Below are 16,980 nucleotides of genomic sequence, written 5' to 3' on the forward strand. Positions count from 1 at the left end.
TTCTGAGGAAAGCCAGATGATCCCCGAGGAGGAGAAGAGGACAGAGATATGGTGGAGATAAACTCTGTATTTGAACCACAAAAAGTTTAGATTCGTTCTCCAAGAAGTTCAGCATACATTGCTGTAATTCCTTCATAGTTTTAAACTCCTTTTCCGGACTTTTGTTCCTGATTTGAATTCTAACTTAAGTCCAGTAACTTTTTTTATTTTTTGAAATCTAAGATGGCTTCTGCAATTATAATAGTAAGATATGATGTACAGCTAACTGTTTAGCAAATCTTGAGACAGCAGGTACTTTGCAAAGCTTCTGTCACCTTACCTATGACAACTTCCTTGGAATGCCTTGCCACCAGTGATAGCTGCCTGTGGAATTCACAGCATTCAATGGGTAGGTGGAGATAGTCACAGATTACTGTATATGATTTGATCTGTCACCATTTGCAAACCCCACATAACGATGTTCAGCATTTTATTTTTATAAACAAGATTTGCTAGGATCCTGTCTCACTTTTCTAGCTTGTGCCCACTGATCTGAATACAGTTTGGGATGTCTCTTTTGCTACTCTCTGAAAATGTACAAATGTGAAAGGTATAAATATTTTCTGCATTACCACTATTAAATGTAGATATGGCAGACATTGGAGTTCTTGTGATGCTAACACAGCTGATCATGATCCAGACTTCCCAGAACTCTTGTATTTCAAATATGCAGCCCAGAGGCTCACTCCAAAGTTTATGCATCATTCCTGGTACCTAACATCAAGAAATGAAAGTCTCTGAAGAGGCAGCTCCAGCTGACAGCCGAAGTCACAGAATTTTTTTCCAGCTTTACCCTTATGGTAGGATCCTGGACCTTGTCCTTCCCAGCAGTCTGACTGTGACCTGACCCTATGTGAAGATGAGGTCCCGTGTTGTGGTAGACACCAGAACAGCAAGGACTGGCTAAGGTAAGCCAGGAGCAGGGTATGACAGCACAGTTGATAGAGGTGGTGGCCATGCCAGTAAGAGCCCAGTCTTATGTCCTGTGCCTGCTTAACCCCAAGTCCAGTGCAACGGGTTGTGGCAACGTGAAATAATGTAAAGAGGTTCTTTTTTAGAACAACCTCTGTTCTCCCAGGCTTTTTTTCCCCAGTGTTTAGCCTACAGACTGTGCAAATTAGATTGTTCTGGAGCGGAAGATAAAGCTGCTGTGCAAAGTCCACTGGAGATAAAAAAGCCTCTCTCTCCATCTAGGAAGGAGGAGGAGGTCTTAAATATAACAAGAAGGGAAGAGAATTTTGTCTGTATTTCAAGGAGGGTGTTTGGCTCATGCCTGTGCTTCGTATCTTCTTTCAACTCTTATCGCTGTAGTAAACATGATATTAGACGTGAAAGAAAAGTAGGAACCAATTTATGACTAGTTTCTAGTATGAGTACTGAAGAATATTTTTACTGTAAAACTTCAGCCAACTTGGGTCAGCTGGAGACTGCCCAATTGTTTTATTATAGAACTATGTGTTTAGTTCCTGTTGCTCTTTAAAGCTATTACAAAAGAGGCAGGATATAAATCTATATTGATTAAGGCAGTATCTGTGTATATTACGCTCCCATAGGCCTGAGGCAGTGTGCTACTATTATACAAACATGGTAAGTAATCACAATGAAGCTCTGAAAGAGTCTTGTTTGTAAGAATTTTCTGGAGAGCATTTGGCTCAAGACTTATTTAATGCATGCTTGCATCTATGATTTGAGAAGTAGGACTCATAGAATCACAGAATTTCTTGGCTGGAAAAAACCTTTGAGATCATCAAGTCAAACCATACCTGTCCACTAATAAATCATATCCCTGAGCACTTCATCTACCCATCTCTTAAATACCAGGGATGATGACTCAACCACTTCATGGGGCAGCCTGTGCCAGTGCCTGATAACAGAACTGGACTATACACTGAGCCCTGGGGAACACGACTTCTGACCAGCCTCCAACTGGATTCAACTCCATTTACCTTTGCGCCTGGCCATCCAGCCAGTTTTTCACCCAGCAGAAGGTACAACTGTCCAGGCCAATGGCAGCCAGTTTCTCAAGCAGAATACAGTGAGAACTGTTGTCAAAGGCTTTACTGAAGTCCAGGTACACTATATCATAGAATCATAGAATAGTTTGGGTTGGAAGGGACCTTAAATATCATCCAGTTCCAACTCCCCTGCCATGGGCAGAGACACCTCCCACCACACCAGGCTGCCCAAGGCCCCATCCAATCTGGCCTTGAACACCTCCAGGGATGGGGCAGCCACAACCCCTCTGGAAACCTGTTCCAGTGCTCACCACTCTCATATCCACAGACTTTCTCTCATCCATTAACCTTATCATAGAAGGAGATGAAGTTAGTTTGGCAGGACTTGCCTTTCATAAACCCATATTGACTGGGCCTGACTACTTGGTTGTCTTGTATGTGCTGTGTGATAGCACTCAAGATCACCTGCTCCATGACTTTCCCTGGCAGCAAGGTCAGACAAACAGGCCTGTAGTTCCCCAGATCCTCCCTCCAAACTCTCCTGTAAATGGGCTTAACATTTGCCAGCCTCCAGTCAATTGAAACTTCCACAGTCAGCCAGTATTGCTGGTAGATGATGTAAAGCGGCTTAGGACCACATTTGTCTGCTCCCTCAATACCCTTGGGTGGATCCCAGCTGGCCCTCTAGACTTGTGAATGTCTAATTGGTTGAGCAGGCCTCTAACCATTTCCTTTTGGATCATTGGAGCTATGTTCTGCTATTCCTGTCTGTCTTCTGGCTCAGGAGATTCAGTACAAGCCACCAGGAACCTCTATAACTTATTTGTTTCTTGTTACACTTTTCTTAACTTAGACCTCAGTGAGTGAGATAGATACAGACTCTTTTAGAAGGGGAAGTATTCATATTTAGGCTTTATTGCCTTTAACTGCCAAAATTAATTTTTGCTTCACTGTTCGTAACAAGCTTGATAGGTATTTGAGCACAATTGTCCTGTGCTTGTGCTTGATAAGCCTGTATTACTGGCAACAGCAGACAGAGAAAATAGGTCTGTAACAATCTGAACAAAGCAGAGACATTTATAAAGTTAAAGATATCTATCATAAACTTATATTAATAATTTTTAAAAGCTAGGTGTAAGTTTCAGCTGTACAAGAAGAGCTGCTATAACCAGATTTTTTCTGTAGAATGGATATGAAGTTGCTAACTGCACATCTATACAACTGTATATGTATTAATGAAGTATTCTGTGCATGTGTGGTATTGAAAAGGCTGGGTGTCACAAAATGGGTAGTATAGGCACTGGATATAAAGAAAGATTGTATCTTATAACAGAGCTTATAGTTGCTTATAATAAGAGCAACTTTACCACAGCTAAGGAAGCTGGTAATAAAAGGGATACAGTAGGTATCTGTTGTCTCTAAAGCTATATTTAACCACTTTTTACCTGTGTATTGACTCTGGAGTAAATGAAGATCTGTGGCCAGGCGTGAGGATGCTACTGCTTAGGATGGGCTACTCCAGGATGGCCTGGCTGCACCTTGGTATTCAGATTCTAAACCGGCTGGAGTCAAGTCTCACTCCTGGAAACATTCTTGCTGCTGAAACTACTGAGGATTAACAATCACGTCTTCTGTTTCCTCTGCCATAACTCTCTGATAGAAAAAAACCTCTGCCCAGTTTAGATGCTATTTGATCCTCCATTAGTGGCTATTTCTTATTTCAGTCTCAGAGTTCCATAAAAGTAAATTATGGCTGCAATAACCGATTTCAGGAGTTAAATCGTAGACTACAGTAATAGCTTCTTCTCCACCCGCTCCCCCACCCCCCCAAGTTACATATACAGGTTACTAAAACCTTGGTTTTTAAGGGAAAAGTTAGAATCTTCCACACAAATCTCCATGCTTAAGATTGACTGAATCGCAGTAATTCTCAGTCAGGGCCTCGATATGGAAAGCGAAGTGGATTGAGGTTGCTGTGACACTAAGCTTACTTTAAAGCATCTGTTTTATTATTAATATACTTTTAATAGCATCACTCTGATTGTTTTACAGACTGACTACAACTTAAGTTAATGCTGAGACGTTAAAAGCTTGCCTTTTTAATTTTTAACAAGAATAAATGTGTACATAGACCATGGACTTTGCTAGACTATCTGGATCTGATGTGAAAACAAGCTAATGCCATTTCACACTTGGGTTTAAACATTTTATTGGAAGTCACAGATGCTTCTGATTTACATTTTTGCAACCACTATTCCCTAAGTACTCTAAGTACTTCTAGAGGCTTTCAAAAAACTTAGACCAGATTTTCACAGAGGTGAAAAACAGTGGGAAAACGAAAGGTGCAAATGAATTGATTTACATTGTAGTTAATCCCTGCCTCTCCCAAAACCAAACAAACAAATCAACCAATCAACCAACCACTGGAGAGAAACTGAAGAGGAATGCAGGAAAAAATGGAAACTAAAATGGTCTTCATGGTTTGAAATACTGTCTTTCTTCTCTTGTGCCTTGCAGAAAGCTGTAATGAACTGGTGTACTAGAAACTGTCAAGAAAATCTGGTTGGACTATCAGCAGTTTGAGTTCTCTGGATATTTTTGACTGGATTCCTCACCTGGCTGCGACTTAAACATAGAAGTGAAAAGTCAGTTACCCTAACTGGTTTATACTGTGTTACATTTTTTCCATTTAGGAAAAAAAAATAGATTTCCTCCCCTGTTTAAAACATAACTTCTTATTAATTGTTATATTTTTTTCAACGTTATCTGTCCTATAGGTGCAAGAATTTGGTGTGGCAAAACAGTAACTTTCACTCACTAAAGTGAAACATAGAGTCAAAGCCTCTTCTGTAAACATAAATCTCTTAAAACATTGTATGTATGAAGTATATATTGTAATTTATGAAACCGCTTTTAGATTGTTTACTTTCAAAGAAGTAGTAATGGTTTTATAGAACCCCTAGATGCTTTTAAGAAAATGTTATGGAACTCTTTTAATTCTTCAAGCAACTGTAGAAATCTAGAACTTTAAGAATATGAGATCAAGTTGGTAATTTCTAATCTTGCCTTCCTTCCTTTTCAATTCATTCTTGTTGTCTTGAATGGGTTCACACAACTACAGAAGACCTTGGGAAATACAGAGCGGTCTAACATCATAGGCTTGGGGGATTGCACCATCTGTCAGCTACCATCAGGGTTTGAGGAAAAACATTGACTGCCCCTATAGATCTCATGGCTGAATCTGGAGGAGCCACAACTGCCCAGATTTGGGACCATCTGGGACAGGCTGTGCCTGGTGTCATTTGCAGACACCAGAACAGTAAAGCAGGGAGGACATGGCTGGTGTTCTCCAGTGTCTGGAGAGCACAGGCTGGTGGAAGGGCCTTGAAGTATGCTTGCAGCTCCTAACAGAAAGATAGCTCATGAGGTCTAGTATTCCCCTAAAGGGATGCAGCAAAGGGCACGGGTGTGAGTCATAGATGTTCTTAATTAGTCAGTGTGTAGTGCAGAAGTACCAGTTATCCTTTACTACCCCACTGAGAAAAAGTTGCAAATTTATGCAGCTATGACCTGCTCCTATCATTATAGATACAAGGCTATGCCATACTTAACGTGTTAATAGAATTACTGACTAGAGAAAGACCAAGAGCAAAACCTAAATATTGTGTACTTTGGCAATAAAGTTTTTCTCTGCATGTTAGAAAAAACACAAGGTAGATCAAGGAAACTGAAACAGCTCATTTAATGAGCTGCTTTAGTAAATGTATCCCCTAACAACTAAAGAAATATGTTTATTCCTTTCAGAAATTAGAATCTATATCCAGCTCAGAACACAGAGATAACTTTTGGAAAAAAAAGCGAAGTACAGCAGAATAATAATATTTCTGACTACTGCAGTGTAAAAACACAGTTATTAACACAAGTGAGCTTGCTTTCCTTTTCTTTCCTCTTTCCAGTTTGGCTGTAATGAGTAGTGTTCAGACATCATGGATTGTTTTACACTGCTGATGAGTCAATCCAAAAGAGGAGAGCTTCTGAGCTGGGACCTGCATCAGCTTCCAAGCATGAGTCATAGTAACTACAGTGTCCATTCTCCGCATCTTCTGGGAATCACAGAGTCAAGAAGCCTTGTCACGGACATCAGCCCTACTGGGAAGCCCTAATATAAAACAAGAAATGACAGAGATGAGAGGATGATCAACTCACAGGAGTGCAGACAGCTGTGAAAGTAACTGAGTTTGATTTGTGAATACTTAACTGAGAAGAGATAGTAAGTATTATTCACCCATTTGCTATCATTGTTAAACAAGATGCCTAGAAATAAGGAATAAATGAATCAATAGGAATGTGTCAGCTGTACTTGGCTTCATCATGGGACATGAATGAACGAACATATCATGTTACAGAAGAGTGGTGATAAGAGAGGAATGAAAGTGCTTTAGGGGACACACAGAAAGCCTTCCTATTTGTGGTGAGGGATTAGTAGCAGCTGCTGCCTCTTAGCATAGTCTGGTGCAATCTCATGCAGTTTACACCTTGCCACTAGGTACCCACTGATGTAGTCTTGGTGTTTTTCACCCTTGAGTACTGAATAATTGAGGGGCTTTCTTTGTTTTTACACTACACCAGGAATCTCAACAGCAGTCTTGCACTTCCCTTTTGTCTTAATGATGAGAGCTTGTACCTGTGCCAAAAAAATTCTGACATAATTTGTAGCAGTGGATGCTGTCCAGAATGTGCTACACTAATGCCTCATCGCAAGAATACCAGTGTACAAGTAGTATGGTGACTTTAATTAATTATGATGTCAGCTTTGTGCAGGAGGCCAGCTTGTGGCTGGTGAGCTGAACCTCCAGGTTTCTGATCCAGGAAAGAGAATCACACAGACAAGCAATATTCAATATAAAAATTTCCATGAGTTTACTCTCTCAGATAGAAACCCGATCAAAAGTTATGGGAACTTTTATTTCCTGCTGTTACAAGGTCTGGTCTGCACAGGTTAATCAGAATTCTGAGTACACAAAGCGTGTGTGAGTGTCATTAGAAAACTCATTCTGCTGAATGAGATTTAAATTGTCCCAAATGATTTCTAACTATTGAAGGTGAATGGGGTACAGGGATGGAAAAATAAAATTTAACAATTAACAAGCAATTGGAGATGGAGTTCATTCCTTGTAGTTTATGTGCCTCCTATAAGAAAGATATAAAAAAATAGGAGTCTATCAGCTGCCCTGAAATTTGCAGGAGAATCTCACTGACTTTATGCTGGTCTTGTGTGACTGAACTTAGATCCTAACTCTGCAAAAGTTGATGAAAATGTTCTCATTGGTTTCAAAACAGTCAGAATTTCCTCAATAAAGCATAATTAAGGATGTTGATTCTGTGGCTTTGTAGGCTGCAATCCACAACTCTCTTTTGTCTGCTGGGAGGAGTTATAGGAATGTTTTTATTTGTAGATAGAGGCTTCATTCATGGGACAAAATGATGCTTTTAGGAAATACTTCTTTTTGCAAAAATGAGTAAAACTAAAAAAATCCAAACAAGCAATAAACCACCTCATACATCTGAGTACAACAACACAGCTGGATCTGAGTTTGTTACTTGGCTCTGAATTCAGCTGTATTTCCTTGGGAAGTTACTTGGCATTGCATTTGGGTACCTTAATGTCCACTCTGAATTTAGGAACTGGGACCTCTGAGCATCGAGGTTCATTTTAGGGAATGCTTAGTATATTGACAACTCTTCCTGACAAAGGCCGTCCTGTGAATCACCCTGTTTTTGCTGTGATTACACACCATTCAGCACCATGACTAAAGGTTACAGAGGTGAACCCTCAGGAGTACCTGGAACTCAGTGCCTTAAGTAATTGCCTTCATTACAGAGGATAATCCCTACAGTATTTCTTCAGCTTCACGGAAAGTATCATAGACTCATACAACACCAAGTTGGGAGGGACATCTAGGATCATCTGATCCTACCTCGGCAAAAGCACGGTCCAGACACAATGGCCCAGCACCTTGTCCAGCTGAATCTTGAAAGTGCCCAATATTGGGGAATCCACCACTTCACTAGGGAGGTTATTCCAATATAATTAAATGACTAATGTATTTCCCTGTTTCTTCAAATCTTGTCTCATTGTGATCCCAGAACTTCCCTCAGGTATGAAGTAACAAATACCCAGGGTCTTTCGGGTGATGAAATACATTATTTGCAAAGCCTAGGATTACTCCAAGGCATGTCACAAGGCAAAGTGCAAAGTCCTGCACCTGGGTTGAGGAAAACTTCAGTATTGACACAGGCTGGGGTGTGAAAAGACTGACAGCAGCCCTGCAGAGAATGTCCTGGTGTTCCTGGGGAATAAGAAGGTGAACATGAGCCAGCAACGTGTGCTCACAGACTAGAAGGCCAACTGTGTCCTGAGCTGCATCAAAAGTTGTGCCAGCAGGTCGAGCTGGGAGATTCTACCACTCTACTCTGCTTCTGTGAGACCACAACTGGAATACTGCATTCAGTTCTGGAGCCCAGGAAAGACATGGACCTGTTGGAGTAGGTCCAGAGGAGGGCCACAAAAATGATAAAAGGCCTGGAATATCTCACCTATGAGGACTGGCTGAGAGCCTTGGGGCTGTTCAGCTTGGAGAAGAGAATGCTCCAAGGAGACCTTATTGCAACATTTCAATACTTAAAGAGGGCTTATAAGAAAGATGGAGAGGGACTTTCAGCAGGTCCTATAGCAACGAGACAAAGGGTAAGATATTAGGAAGGAGTAAGATATTAGGAAGAATTTTTATTCGCTGAGGGGGGTGAAACACTGGAACAGGTTGCCCAGAGTGGTGGTAGATGCCCCACCCCTGGAAATGTTGAAGGTCAGGCTGAATGAGGCTCTGAGCAGCTTGATCTAGTTGAACGTGTCCCTGCTCACTGTAGAGAGTCCCTTCCAATCCAAGCCGTTCTATGATTCTATCCATTTTGCATGCATGTTCATCCTAGCCTACAGGTAACTAAATGGATATAGCAAACCTCTTCTTTCAGCAATCCAGCAACAATACTTGTTCCTATTTTCAGATGCAACTTTTCTTCAGAAATTGTTTCCATTTTGATGCAGAAGCAAAAAGTCTTCTGCCAACATTGTCTGCCTTCACATGGAATTTTCCTTGATATTACAGTGTATCTTCTTTTGCTTGCATGCTAAGAAAAATAGTTTGAAAATTGTGTGTATTTGCAGACCCTGATGACAACTGTCACAAAAATGTAACTAAGATGGATAGGATAACATTCCTGTTGTTTGCTCTAGCATTTATAATATAGTATATTCTAGAAAATATATTATAGAATAATTTCTGGTGTTCTATTTCAGCAAAGTAAGATGTTTTTACTGAACAAAACAGGCAAGTGAAAATATTTGCCTTGAGATGAGCTAGATTAGCACTTCTGTTTCTCCAGCTACATCTTACTGCCACTGCTTGTATTTAGAGGAGTTAACCACGAATTACCCTACTTTTGTGTCAGTGTGAGTCACATCTTTCCTCTTACTGTGTCTTTTGTGAGGAGCATAGTTTTTAGCACCATTACTGCCAGATAGAGATACTGACACTGCAGATAAAGACAGGTTGCAGGCTCAGTACAGCCTGACTTACTCCAGTGCCTCAGGCCTCTATTAGGAACCCTCCACTGTTACTATTGTGTTTACAGCTGGCATACTACTGTTATTATTGACTTTGTTTGCCTTTAATCAGGGGTCAAAACACTGCTGTATTTCCTTGTTATTTTTGCATTTCTCAATGTTGTCACACTCTTCAATCAAGAAGCATGAAAGACCTCAAAAGAAGACACCTCCTTAGACTGAGATAGAGCTTACAGGTCAAATGGTCAATTCTGTGCCTGCAACAATTTATTGGGCAATTTTGCAGTTAGGCACACCCACTTTCACAGTGTCTGAAATCCAGCAAGGCCAACGTGCACCACATAAGAAAAGGCTAACGGATGCTTTGAGAGATAAGAATTTGTCTTCTGTAAGGGGAAGATACCCAAGAAACAGCACAGGGAAGAGAGTGGACTTTACTGAGATATGAATTGCCACTTCATTTCCCCCCCTACTACTCTAGAAAGATACTAATTTTTCTAGGTGCAGGAAAAATTCTGAAAAATTCTCCTTTAGCAAAATGGCAAACAACCCTGCACACAGTTCTGTATTTATGTGAATATGGCAATGACTTGAAAAAGAAGCGTTAGTTCACAGGTTTGGGAATTAGAACAGTGGATATTATGATTTTGGGCCATCAGTAGGATAGAAGATTAGAATATTAGCGTGCCAGTGAAAGTCAGTTCCTTATAGTAAAGTTTCTAGTGCTTTATTTAACGTGATTTTAGATGTGCCAAGTATTAGTGCTTCCAGCAGCTTTCTCCTGGGAGACCATTTTATGGCTTAATAATTATCACTCTGGGGTAAAATAGTCTCTTTGCTCTTCCCTGCACTTACCAACCTAATGCTACCTAGAAATGCACTTGAGTCAGCTCTGTATTCTGTGTTCAGGTTTCTTTGTAGGTCCTCAAAGATGCTCTTGATTTTGTGAAGTCCCCTTATGTTTAGGCTCAAGTGGGAGGCATTTCCAATATCTTTTTCTTTTCCCCAAAATATGTTCTACTCACCGTTTTCCAAGTCCTCTTGAGTGGCAATTGAACAACCTGCTCAGTTTAACTGCGTTGACGGCATGGGTAATCTTAGGATGTGCCAACAAATGTGTTAATGTATGTAGTGACTTCATTAAACCATTGTATCTTAGGAAGCGTATGAAATTCCATCTGTTTTAATAAGGGAGAGCCTGCTTTTTACACTCTAGTACAAGTTTTCAATCAAGACAGAGGTCTTCACATGCCTCTGTGAATTCTCAGAAATCATCGCAGATATTCAAGAACAGGAATTTAATTCAAAAGCAAGAACAGTCAAAATGCATTTTCATGGATGCTGCTATGCTTGCAGAAGCACGTGATTTCTGTTTTGTCAGCTTTAAAGTGTTTGCGTTGCACTTACGGTCTGCATTTCTAGGTCGACAGACATAACACAGTTAGTGAGTTGATCTTAGATAATTTTTACAAAATACTGACTGGACTAGTGCCTTCTGGGATATTGCCACACTAATTCTCTGAATATCATAAATTCATTACATAGTCTTCTTAAACTATAAAGGTTTATATGCTTGGAAAGAATAATGTTATGAATATATCTTATTGTAAACAAATGTGTTTTACATATTTATCTTAACTATAATCTATTAATAATTGAATCACAAACTGCTTTTGTTATATATCATCTGTGCTACCACTGTTTACATTTACTTCTTATGTATCTTACCTTTAAAATTAAAACCAAATTTTAGAAATACAGGTACAGTTGAGAAAGCAAAGCAAACAACTTCTTTTATCATCAGGTCAAAACAAAAAATATCAAACACCAGTCACTTCTGCAAAACTTCAAAACCTGGTGCAATTTGCATATCATCTTAATGATGATACAAGCTTTGCTTATCATGTTACCAATCACATATTCTGTATTTAATTTTTTGCTTTTCAGAACACTGACACTTTTTTCCTGATCTGGTTTGAGCTAAAGAAGAATCAGTTTTATAACTCTAGCTAAGTCTCGTCTAAGTAACTTCATTTTCTGAACGTTAACTGCATGTTTTTCAAACAGTGTTTTTCTCTGGAAGTGATAATATGGGTCACTGGTGTGTAGAAAAGACATTGCTTATACTTATTCCTATAGCAACCAAGGTCATCTTCAAGCTAGTGGTGTGCAGTAAGTCAAAAAGGTGAAAAAGGTCACATCACACCTGCAGGGAGGGGTGGTACAGACCCCAAACTGATCAACAGAGTATTCCATTCCATTTATGTCACACTTGGTATAAAACTGAGGGATCATGATGGTCAAGCTCTCTTTTTCCTCACATCCAGTGAGGACCCTTTTGTCTCTTTTCCCTGATCTCAGATCCATACATTCCTGAATCCAGTTACTGAGTTCAGCTTCCTTCTAGCCCGGGAACATTTACCCAGGCCTGCTCTCCAGCATCTGTGGTGATGTAGTCATGTAGGGCACAATGTTGTTCTTGTTGGTGTTGTTATTATTATTATATTAAAGATGTTTTAGTTTTATTTTCCAGCCTGCAAGCCTTTCTTCGTCTCATTTCCCTTTCCCTTGGGAAGGGAGAAGGGAAGGGAATCAGGAGCCCAGCTGCTTGTGTTTCCACATGTGGGTAAGTCTAAGTTGGCCTGCCAAGTCTAATAATCTCCTGAAGCAGTGTCTGAAGATTAGAGTTGTAATGATAATGACCTGAAAAGATTTTTTTGTCATTCAGCTATACCACGTGTTGTGCAAACTCAGCCTCAGATTTTCCTTAGTTCTCTCACCTCATAGAAAGTTACACTGAAGCTGCAGTGAATTGTCATGTACCCAGACTTATCCAACTACAGTAATTACCACCCATGTACTTCAGTTCTGTGACCCTCACTCTGTGGTCAATTAATAAATTGACAATCTGTTAGGCTGTTTCACACTGGGATTAAGTAAGGATGACAAGGAGAGAACCATACATCAGTGGTTTCCTTTCAAAGTACACTTAAATACCATCAAATCCACAATCAATGGCAATGCACACACATGTTTAACAAAGCTTTTAACCTTTTAACCAACAGGCCATCTGCCTTTCAAGAAATATTGCTCTTGGTTCAAACAGCAAAGCACGGGATTGTACCAATCCTATGGACTCTTGTTACTATGATCCGTAGGTGAGTGAAGCCCTGGGAATCTGTTCAACTACCCTGCTCCCTCTCAAGTAAAAAAAAATGTAGGGACTACTGTGCCAGAGCAATCAGATGACAAAAATCCAGTCAAGACACAGTTGGACAAAAGGTGATGGGAAGGAAGAGTAAACTGGGTCTCAGTGGCTTCTTCTAAGCCTCCCTAGAAGAGCAAACATAGGTATCAATGCAACATGAAACAGGGCATGAGACCCTTTTCCTTAAAGAAAGGATACGAAAAAAACCACAGCTATTTTTGAACATAAGCACCCTAGCTTCCAAGCCTAGTCACATGACCACCAGCAGCAAAGCCAGAGACACCTGTCCCCAGCTCAGTGGAAACCCTGTGTCTGCAGCAGGATCTAGACTGCCCTAGCAACTAAGGATGTCAAAAGTGAGGGTAAATCCAACTATGAGTGACCTGTACTTGCATTAAAGGGCAAACCAAGGATATAAGCTGGGTTTGGCCATGTGAATCAGGAATATAGAAAGTTATTCTTGGCTACAAAATAGCTGGGGAATATGACTGCACAAAACTCTGATGAGGCACAGTCCTGTGTGAAGAAGAATGCTGCACAAGAGGCATCTTTTCCTGACATTAGGAGCTATAAGAAAATGCAGCACTGCAAGAACTGTGGGATTTTGAGCACTGGTGAGGACAGTACAAGGGAAGAAAGGACTACTGCAGAAGGTAAGTGAATCAAACAGGAGTGGATTGCAAGGGTATGAGCTTTAAGGCTAGATGCTGAGTATGGTTTTCAGAAATGGCGTCACATCCTGAGGGTACATAATGTCTTTAGCTATTGATTTAGGAAAGGGTGGAGGGTTTGAGTAGGTGGGATCCAGCAGGAAAAATCCAATTAATTACTCCAAAAGCATCAGAGCCCCCAAGGGCACATAGTAAAGCAAAAAGAAAACGGGCTAAATTTAAAGAGAGTGTGTGTCTCGGGAAACAGACACTTAGTGTTGCTGTTGAACAGCTACACTGTTGGCAAAGTAGTTCCACTATATGTTGACATGCTGAGGCAACAAGCATCTGCATGAATCAAGATGAAAACTAGTCACTGGCTGTTAGTCAATTAATTTAACCTTGTAGATATGCAGACCATACTGGAATATGATACACTTGAAATTGAGGAGGGTTTTGCTCACTGTTTTTCTTGGGAATGCCTTTCCAAGCCTTTTATATTTCATTGACAGAAATAAAATATGAGTAAGAATCGTAACCAAGAAATACCTTTTTGCTGGACTGTGAGATCAAGGAGTCAGGGTAGTTTGTAATGCTTGTAGTCTCCAAATATTTACAAGACCACAGATTTCTCCCGTCGATGATTCAAAGGCAGAAATCAGTATCCACTTAAATATAAGTATCCAGAACAAAAACTTCCATGTCTGTTATAGTCTTCCAAATCTATTCTTGCAGACAGTCAAGAAACAAGCACTTTCAGGACCTATTTAAGCACCGTAGGATATGTCAGGCATTGTCCATTTCTCCCTGTTAAATTTCAAAGGAACATAGAGTGATGCTGTCAACGTCTACCTGTGATCAGATGAATACTGCCACTAAAGCCTGCCTCTGTTGCTAAAGAAAATGTATCTATCTCCTTCAATGGATGACCATTCTTCAGGAGAGGTCTTCAAAACCTGAGTAAAATGGGCAGAGCTAAGAAAAGTTGTGTTCATTTGGTATCAACTATTTTAAAACTGCTGGCTTTTTTTCAGCTTCTTTTCCAGGTACAGGATCAAATGTGTAACAAAATCAGAAAATTCATGACGCAGAGGCAAGACAAAGAGGACTACTCAGTGGTACTTATGAGGACTAAGTTAAACCTGCATAATACCGACTTGATCTCTTAGGTGTGGGGAGCAATGCATCCATATTAAGTGTTTCCCTTTCCCTGTCACAGGGCAAGTTTGCCTCCCATTATTTCATCTGCTGGTTTCTTCAGCTGAGATGGGTTGAAATCCCTGAAACAGCTGCAGAGAGAAAGGTCTGGCAAACACCTGAGAGATGCTGATGACGTGTTATTGGTATTGGCAGTTACTCCATCCATATACACATATTTATCTCAAAAGTTTAGAAGACCTATGATGTGAGTGGAGTATGGCACCTGACAGCAGAGGCCCAGGAAGAAAGAGAAACCATTAAGCAGTAATTCTGACAGGAACAGGTCCGAAAGTGCATTGTTTATATATACGACAAGTAAAAGCACCAGCGTCTGAAGAAAGGAGGTGCTCTTCAGACAGAATGAACTGCAAATGATGGTGGGAATTCAAGTTTAAATGCTTTATATTGGCACCCTCAATAGAAGATCCTGAATTTCCTGTGCAACTTGCCACCAGTAAAAAAGGTTACTGAAATCTGTAGGGTCCATTTGAACTGAGTGAAGTATCCTAAGGGGCAGGGATCCAGCCAAAGAGCTGGAGCAGCTGAGTCATTAAGTGGAAAGCAGTGCTTGGAAGGGCAGTTGGGGCTGTCTCATGGCAGATTCTCAGAAATCTACTGATTTAAATCTGCTAGTGGGCTGAGAAACACTGAGACATCATTCTTGGCTCATAAGAAATTACAGTCAAACCCAAAGAATTCAGGAAGATATTGATGATGGACAGATGGACATTTGGACCATAGCCTTAAAAAAAGGAATGCGGTTAACGGGAATACAGGTTTTGGCATATATAAACTAGAGCAAAAGGAAGCAAATTTTAACCTTCAATTTGCATTGACAATGATGAATAAGGAGAAACTACCCCTTTCATTCCCTCTCTGCTTTCTAGCTCTGTAATTTTTGGATAAAATGTTCAAGTGAAAAATAAAACTAGAGAAAGTTAAGGCAACATGAAATATGAACAAAAAAGCAACACAGGAAGAGAACATAAACAAGGATTTTAAGCATTAATAGAGTGCATTAACAAGAATTTTCATACATCTAAAAAAGATAACCTCTACAAAAACCTCAAATAAATTTCACTGAAAGTACGTAAAAACTTTTGCTGCATTATCAGTTCACCCTAAGTGATGGCACTTAAAGCCAAGGGAAAAAGTACAACACAAACAGCATTTAACTGCAGAAGACTAAGCTGTGCAGGATAGATAAGCTTCAGTTGAGGCAATAGAAACCTTTCACCAACTTAAGCTTTAAGACATAGGCTGTAAGGTGAATTCATGTTAAATGAATGTTAGTACTGTTAACAGTCAACAGACACCGCGTCATGCACTGAATTGTACATAATGTTCTTCACACAGTAAGCCTGGCTGCTTGCGGGAGGTAGCTGGACACTGTCTTATCTAGAGATTTGGAGACGGTACTAAAAATACCAAGATTAGTTTATGTTAACACTTCCCAAACCCAAATGTTCTCTGATTGTGAACTTTTATGACATCCTCTGTGAACAGAAGGGTAACTATTGACTCTTTCTTTGACCCATATGTTGCCAAGCCACAAGACAATGTTTCTTGATTGAATTTCAGAAAACTGACACCAAACGGTACGTCTGTCTTAGCTGGACATGGCAGCATGAAGAACCAATTTTATCTGAATCTTGCAAAAAGGATTAAGAACTGATGATGATGACACATCTTTAAATGTCTCCTGCTCTGTGTGGTTGTTGTGGGAAACCAGGTGGAAGTACCATAGAAACCTGCAGAAAATTATGTAAGGGAGTCCCTCACACCCTGTGACCACATCTGGGTGTTGCTGGGAGGAAAAGGCTCCAGAGGAGAAGCGGAAAATATCGCAACATCTTGGTGGTAAGAAAAGGCTGTAGGAGCCACAGAAAATAATCAGCAAGGAAGTGGTTTTATCCACAGTTGAGGGAAAGAGAGTAAGAGAGCAGGGTGGAAAATGTGTTAATCAAAAGGATCTGCATAGCTTCCTCTCTAGACTAAATCTTGAAGTTAAAGCTGAACAAGAAGGACTCCAGATGATAACACAGTGGCTTAGTGGCAGATTTGTCACCGAGTTTTCTCAAGTCAGGCCAGAGGGTAGCGAGGAATGTTGTCAGCATCAAAAGACAATTTCATAAACAGGAAGGAAGACAGACTATTTTCTGAGAGTAAAGTACTTTACTATTCTGCAAAGAAGTTAGCAAGTCTTTATAACAGTTCTGTTTTCCTCTTGCTTAGTCTTAAAAATAGTCAACATTATGTGATGTCTTCTATTGTATAGAAGCTGTCAAAGTGCCTGTAGCATAC

Source organism: Phaenicophaeus curvirostris, chromosome Z (assembly GCF_032191515.1).
Source record: "Phaenicophaeus curvirostris isolate KB17595 chromosome Z, BPBGC_Pcur_1.0, whole genome shotgun sequence".
Taxonomy (NCBI): Eukaryota; Metazoa; Chordata; class Aves; order Cuculiformes; family Cuculidae; genus Phaenicophaeus; species Phaenicophaeus curvirostris.